Below are 6,731 nucleotides of genomic sequence, written 5' to 3'. Positions count from 1 at the left end.
CAGCTGAATCGCGGAGGGAGCGTTACCCCACGGAGAAGTGGGTTGGAGGTTGCAGGCAGCCGCGCCTCCCTAACTTTTCAGAACTTTTCCCCTGGTTTGGCAAGATAAGGACCCGGAGCGGTGGAAGGGAGTGAGGTGGGGGGAGCGCTTCATTCCTCTGCCTCTTTCCAAGATTGTTGAACCGGGGGAGGGTGGGTGACTAGCATTTGTTACCCTGGCTCTGTGGGGCTGGGGATGCTGGGGATTGTAGTCCAGCAATCTTCCGGAGGGCTGCGGGCAAACCCCTGTTGTGGTCTCCGACGGCTCCCTTACGAAAAATCGATGCTGCGTTTTAATGGGGCATCGATTTCCCCGGCTTTGCCAGACCACTGCCAAGAAACGATTTGCTGTCTTGCGTGGGGAGTAGGTGAAAAGGTGTTTTCCGCCTCAATGATTGTGGATTTCGATCCAGGGAGGGGGTGATCAGCCAGGTGGGCGCCTCCAGTTCTGCTTTCTTTAGAAATCGCGTCTCTACACTTTCCTTCCTCTTGTGGTCCTTGAAAGGAAGGGAGTTGGCCGTTGGCTTCTTTTGGGGCACTAATAGGCAGCCTAGTGAGCTGGACCAGTAAAAACAGGGTATCCAACCTTGGCAACTTTTAAGATGTGTGGATTTCAGCTCCCAGAAGGAGGTGGGAAACCCAGATGTGTGGACTTCAACTCCCAGAATTCACTAGTCAGCCATCTTGGCTGGGGTATTCTGGGAGTTGAAGTCCATGGGTCTTAAAGTTCCCAGAATTGGACACCTCTGAACTAGGAGGACACCTATCTCAAGAAATCCCTGCAGAGGGATGGGGAGAAAATCCCTGGAATTTAATAATTATGGGTGGAGACTTAAAAAGTCAGATTGTGCAAAGATTGTGGTGTCCTCTGGATGTATTAACATCCGTTTTTCTCTCTCCTCTGCTCAGCCGGGAGAATGAGTCCAATTTTCTTTGTCTCTCCACTCACAATTGAGCACCAAATATGAATCCAATTTCTTCTCCTGGAACTGTGCCCTCTGCTATCTTTGTAAAATTCAGTGAGATTTTTCCCAATTGTACTTAGATACTTGGCATCCTAAGACTTGCTTTGCTGGCTGAGGAACTCTGGGAGTTGAAGTCCACAAGTCTTAAAGTTGCCAAGATTGGAGACCCCTGCTCTAGACATTGGCCTTGTTCTCTCTCCTAAAATAAGCCACATTTTGTTCAATTGGGGCTTGTGGAATAAACCACAGATGAGTAGGATCATATAATATACAAAGCCGTAAATCATGGGTTACAGACTCCAGGAGACGGGTTAAAATAACATTTTCAGCCACAAAAAAAGATGGTTTGGTACCTGGGATGAATCCAGTCACTGGTAATAGCTACTTTGGAGGCACAATCTTTGATTTTCTAGCTTTGTCACAACTTAACAGTGGTCGTGCTAGAAGCTGAAATGTTGGTGAAGTTGAGCCAGTGAAAAATTCCCCAGCTCGCTCGCAAGTTGGTGAACCTTGTATTCCAACAGTGTCTAAAAACAAATGTCTTTGAAAAGGAATCCCAGCCTCAATGCTAGTGATACTGTGGGGTGATTGGTGCTCTTTGAGCTTGTTTTTTTTCCCCCCGGACGTTTCATTACCCAACTTAGTAGCATCATCAGTGTCCCAAGGGAGTGGGGCTTGTCTCTCTGATTATATGCAAGGGACTTGCCCTATCAGTATTCGTGGGAATATGGTTTTTTTCTTAGTAGTTTCTTGATTAGGGTATTGTTTTCTGTCTTGATTGTTTGTCTGGTGTTAATCCATGTTTATCTGGGTTTCTTCTTCTGTGAAGTCCTTAGTGCTAGCTAGATGTTTGCTAGTTGGGTCATGAAATGTCTCCAAGAAAAGAGCCAAGCTCAGAAAGCAGCAAGGATCCCACAGTCCTCCTTCTCCTCCTCCTCCCTGCAAATTCCGCTGTCTGCTAGCACTGATGGCATTACCTAGTTTGGATAATGAAACATCTACAAGAAAACCATCAAGCTCAGAGACCACCAAGGACCCCTCATTTCAACCGTGAGCTACAAATTTTCTCTTCTATTGGTACTGTTAATACACTAAGCCCTGTGGTTTTCAGCTGCAAACTAATGGTTTATCCCAGTGGTGGGATTCAGCCAGTTCGCACCACTTCGGGAGAACCGGTTGTTAACTTTCTGATCCGTTTGGCAAACTGGTTGTTGGAAGAAATCATTACGGCAGAGAACTGGTCGTTAAATTACTTGAATCCCACCACTGGTTTGTCCCCAGTTATATAGCTCATTGGTCTGGTCCAGTGGTCAGCAACCTGCAGCTCTGGAGCTACATGTGGCTCTTTCACTCCTCCGCTGTGGCTCTCTGTCACTCAAAACATACGTCACAACCGCCAGTGTGTGACACCTGCCGGCACACGATTTAATGAGCTTTTCAACCCCCGGTAGGCCAACTATGGATAAATCCAAAAAAAGAAAAGTTTTAGAAGAAAATGGGTTTAATTCAAACTACATATGCTAGTTTTGTGTCCACTCAAGAAATAGTCAGGCACGGGAAAGGTTTTGTGGCTCCCGGTGTTTTATTTTCTGTGGGAAATGGGTCCAAATGGCTCTCTGAGTGTTTAAGGTTGCAGACTCCTGGCCTGGTCTATATCAGGAGAAAGAAACATGAAACTTCCCAGCTGTTGCTGAAATTCATCACCTGCCAGGCTGGGGGGGGGGATTGCGATCTTCAGCAACATCTGGTTCCGTATTTTTGGTGGGTATACACTGACTGTTTGCACTTGCCATTTGCAATTTCTTCCACTCTCCTGGCAGAGCCAACGTGCCTGCTATAAATAATACCCAGATTCTGTTTCAGGCAAACATTGTGTGAAGAAGTGGGAACATCAAATCCTTCGGGAGGGAGGGAACTTTTCTTGTCATCCGATTGTTGAAATGCCCTTTCAAACCTGAGCATACACATTAGTTCAATTCTCATGAAGGGATGGAAACAAATTTTACACAAGCAAGCAAAGATGGGTGTGTGTGTTTTTTAATCCTGTCTGGAAGTAGTATTTTTGTCTAGGTGCAAAAATTGAATTCTTTAAAAAAACGAAGCAATTCAGCATCTAGAGATACGGAGTTAAGCTGCCCCCATTCCCCCCTCCCTCCCCAAAAGGACCTTGCTGCCTAACTCAAGGTGACACCATTTCTACCTGCTCACAGGTACTCTAGGGCAAGGGTCTCCAACCTTGGTCCCTTTAAGACTTGTGGACTTCAACTCCCAGAGTCCCTCAGCCAGCAAAGCTGGCTGAGGAACTCTGGGAGTTGAAGTCCACAAGTCTTTAAAGGGACCAAGGTTGGAGACCCCTGCTCTAGGGCAGTGGTGGGTTGCAAATTTTTTTACTACCGGTTCTGTGGGTGTGGCTTGCTGGGTGTGGCATGGATTGGTGGGCGTGGCAAGGGAAGGATACTGTAAAATCTCCATTTCCTTCCAATCAGCTGGGACTTGGGAGGCAGAGAATAGATGGGGGCAGGGCCAGTCAGAATTTTTACTACCGGTTCTCCAAACTACTCAAATTTCCGCTACCGGTTGTCCAGAATTGGTCAGAACCTGCTGAAACCCACCTCTGCTCCAGGGTCCGTGGAGCACTGGAGACGATGACAATGTTACATTTCCAAATTAGATGGGGACAAAGCCCATTTTGAAAGGAGCTTCAGGGGTTTTTAACATTGGAAAAAGGGATTTTTTTTTATGCCTCTACAAAATGTAAGGGAGTCAGTTTGCCCCTCAGCTCCTTTTCCAGCCCAGGGCCAACCCCCCGCCCCTAAATTTGGGGGCTTGAAAAAAGTGGGAGGTTCCAGAAAGGATCCTGCATGAAGCCCTCAAATTAGATATTCCACACTCCTGATTTAACAGGAACTCGGCCAAATCAACATCTGGCGAGGCCCTTCCTGTTGAATTTTCTCCCTCTTCTGAAACCTGCTGGGAGAACAGCATCAGAGGATTGCTCTATTTGATGCAAAATTGAGGCCCCTGAAACATCTGCAGGGCTAGTTCTTTGAGCTGTGTTGCGCTCCTTGACATTTCTGGCAAGGTGCCCAACTTTCTGCCCCACAAATAAACGTTCTCCCATTCCTCTCCTAAATCTCCTTCTGCTGAATGGCTGGCATTTCTTGGAATCTTTCCTTTAAACCGAGACCAGGGAAGCATTGAAGCGCTAGATTCCTTCCCAGGGATCCCAACCGACCGCCAATGGAATCTCCGAGGCGTGTCACGCCTGGAAATCGGCTTTTTATAGCAGCTGGCGGTGGTAGCCCTGCTGGGTTTTCAGGAGCTGATCAGGAGTTAATGATTAAATTGAAGCCTGATGAGTTCGCCCTCTTTTCTGCATTGATAAGGCCCGCTTGCTTCCCCATCCAAGGAAAGTGACAGTCAGGGAAATGATTTTCTGCTGGGTTCTTGTTATGCCCGCAGCAGTGAGCTCGAGGTTAAGCTGAAAGCTTGGTGGTAGAGCAACAATTGACAGCTATGTCTGAATGTGGCCCCTGCCTCCGTGGATTCTACCCTGCACGTTAAAACACAGGTTCTTCAACAGCTGGATGGCTTCCGTGGGAAGCTGCAGGTGCTTCATTGACACCCGGCGAGCCATCCCTCCAAAGACCTTTGCCTCCAGATGAGGGATACCAACAGGTGCTTTTGCCTTAAAAAGACATGGAAAATTCCTGGGTTACGTTACACACACCGAGACCCAACGCCCAATTCTCCAGCTAGCAGGTTCCTAGATAGAGACAGAAAAGGTCTAACCCGTAAGTCTAATCTGGTATAATTAACAATACATCCTACAGCGTTGAGTGGTCCCGGCAGCCTCTCCCTGCTTGCCTTTTTTCTGTAGAACTCTTCCCCCAGGTGAGTGTGAGAGAGGAAAGGCTTGAGAAAAGGAAGGGAGGAAGGAAGGAAGAAAGGGAGGGAGGGAGGGAGGGAGAAAGGAAAGAAGGAAGGAAGGAAGGAAGGAAAACCTCTCTTCTATTGGACCCTTCCAGACTTGGTTAACTAACTAGTGGAAGGAAGGAAGGAAGGAAGGAAGGAAGGAAGGAAGGAAGGGAGGGAGGGAGGGAGGGAGGGAAACCTTTCTTCTATTGGACCCTTCCAGACTTGGTTAAGTAACTGGTGGAAGGAAGGAAGGAAGGAAGGAAGGAAGGAAGGAAGGAAGGAAGGGTGCAATTCAAGGTGCTGGTCATCACTTTTAAAGCGCTCCATGGCTTAGGACCGGGCTATTTACGAGACCGCCTTCTGCCACCGATAGCCTCCCAATGACCTGTGCGCTCCCACAGAGTGGGCCTTCTCAGGGTGCCATCAACCAAACAATGTTGGTTGGTGGCCCCCAAGGGGAGAGCCTTCTCTGCGGCGGCACCGGCCCTTTGGAATGAGATGCCTCCGGGGTTGCGCCAACTCCCCAACCTCCGGACCTTCAAACGTGAACTTAAGACTTTATTATTTCATCGTGCGGGACTGGCCTAAGCGTAATTTTAAATCGAAATTTTTAAATGGGTTTTACGTCGGTCTATGACCGTTTTTAGTTTGATTCGGCCTATTAAATATTTGGTTTTAATTCTGTTTTAAATTTGCTGTTTGTATTTTGTGTTTTTAAATATGGCTGTAAACCGCCCTGAGTCCTTCGGGAGAAGGGCGGTATAGAAATTAAAAAATAAATAAATAAATAAATAAATAAATAAATAAATAAATAAATAAATAAATAAATAAATAAATAAATAAGGAAGGAAGGAAGGAAGGAAGGAAGGAAGGAAGGAAGGAAGGAAAACCTCTCTTCTATTGGACCCTTCCAGACTTGGTTAAGTAACTGGTGGAAGGTTGGAGAAAGGTTTCAGCAAAAGAAGATTTGGCCTCCGAATGTTTTAGGCAGGATTTGTTTTTGTTTCCTTCTTTTTCATAACAGCTGAGTTTACACAGGGCCTTGAGACGGGGGAGTTGTTTTGAAAGCTGTACTGCAAAGTTGTGTCTTCACAAGCTTCAACAGCTACCCCTAATCTCCCTTTTGTTCCCCCCCCCCAGCCTTCATGACGCTAAGCCGCGGTGGAGGATCTTTCGGCCTCTGACTTGCCCCCCTGGTTAAAAAGATGAAACCATGGGCCTTAACATCTCCTGCCTGAAAGGTAAGAGGAAAACTCCACTCACTCCGCTGGGAAGGGAAAAGAAAAGATACTGAGAGGGAGGAATGGATGTGCCGAAGAACGATAATGGCGTGTGATGGTCTTTGAGAGGTTGGGCCAGGAAGCTGGAGGGAGACGTAGCAGCCAAAAGAGCACTTAGGTCTCTCCTCTCCCCTCCTCTGCTTCTCATTCAGCTGCAGCTTTTCTCAGCAAGGGATACGTGGTGATATGGAGGTGGTTTCCACGCAGGGCGTGGAGAGGCCCAAGCCTTCCGGGATGTCAAAGTGGCCACGCATAGCCAAGAAGGGAGTTGGATATTTGTTGAAGAGACTTTACGGTTCAAAGGGGTTCGTTCGAGTAGGTTGGTCTGGATTTTGATGGGTCGACAGTGGTTGAAATGTGGGAAAGAATAATTCCTCTTTAATGCATAGCAGTGTTTCTCAACTTTGGTAACTTTAAGATGGGTAGACTTCAGTGCCGGAAGGAAGGAAGGAAGGAAGGAAGGAAGGGGAGGTAGGGAGAGAGGAAGGAGGAAGGAAAGAGAGGGAAAGGAGAGGGGAGGGAGGGAGGAA

The sequence above is a fragment of the Ahaetulla prasina genome, chromosome 12 (genome assembly GCF_028640845.1).
Source record: "Ahaetulla prasina isolate Xishuangbanna chromosome 12, ASM2864084v1, whole genome shotgun sequence".
Taxonomy (NCBI): domain Eukaryota; kingdom Metazoa; phylum Chordata; class Lepidosauria; order Squamata; family Colubridae; genus Ahaetulla; species Ahaetulla prasina.
The sequence above is the reverse complement of the archived record's forward strand: the minus strand, read 5'-3'. Positions refer to the sequence as shown.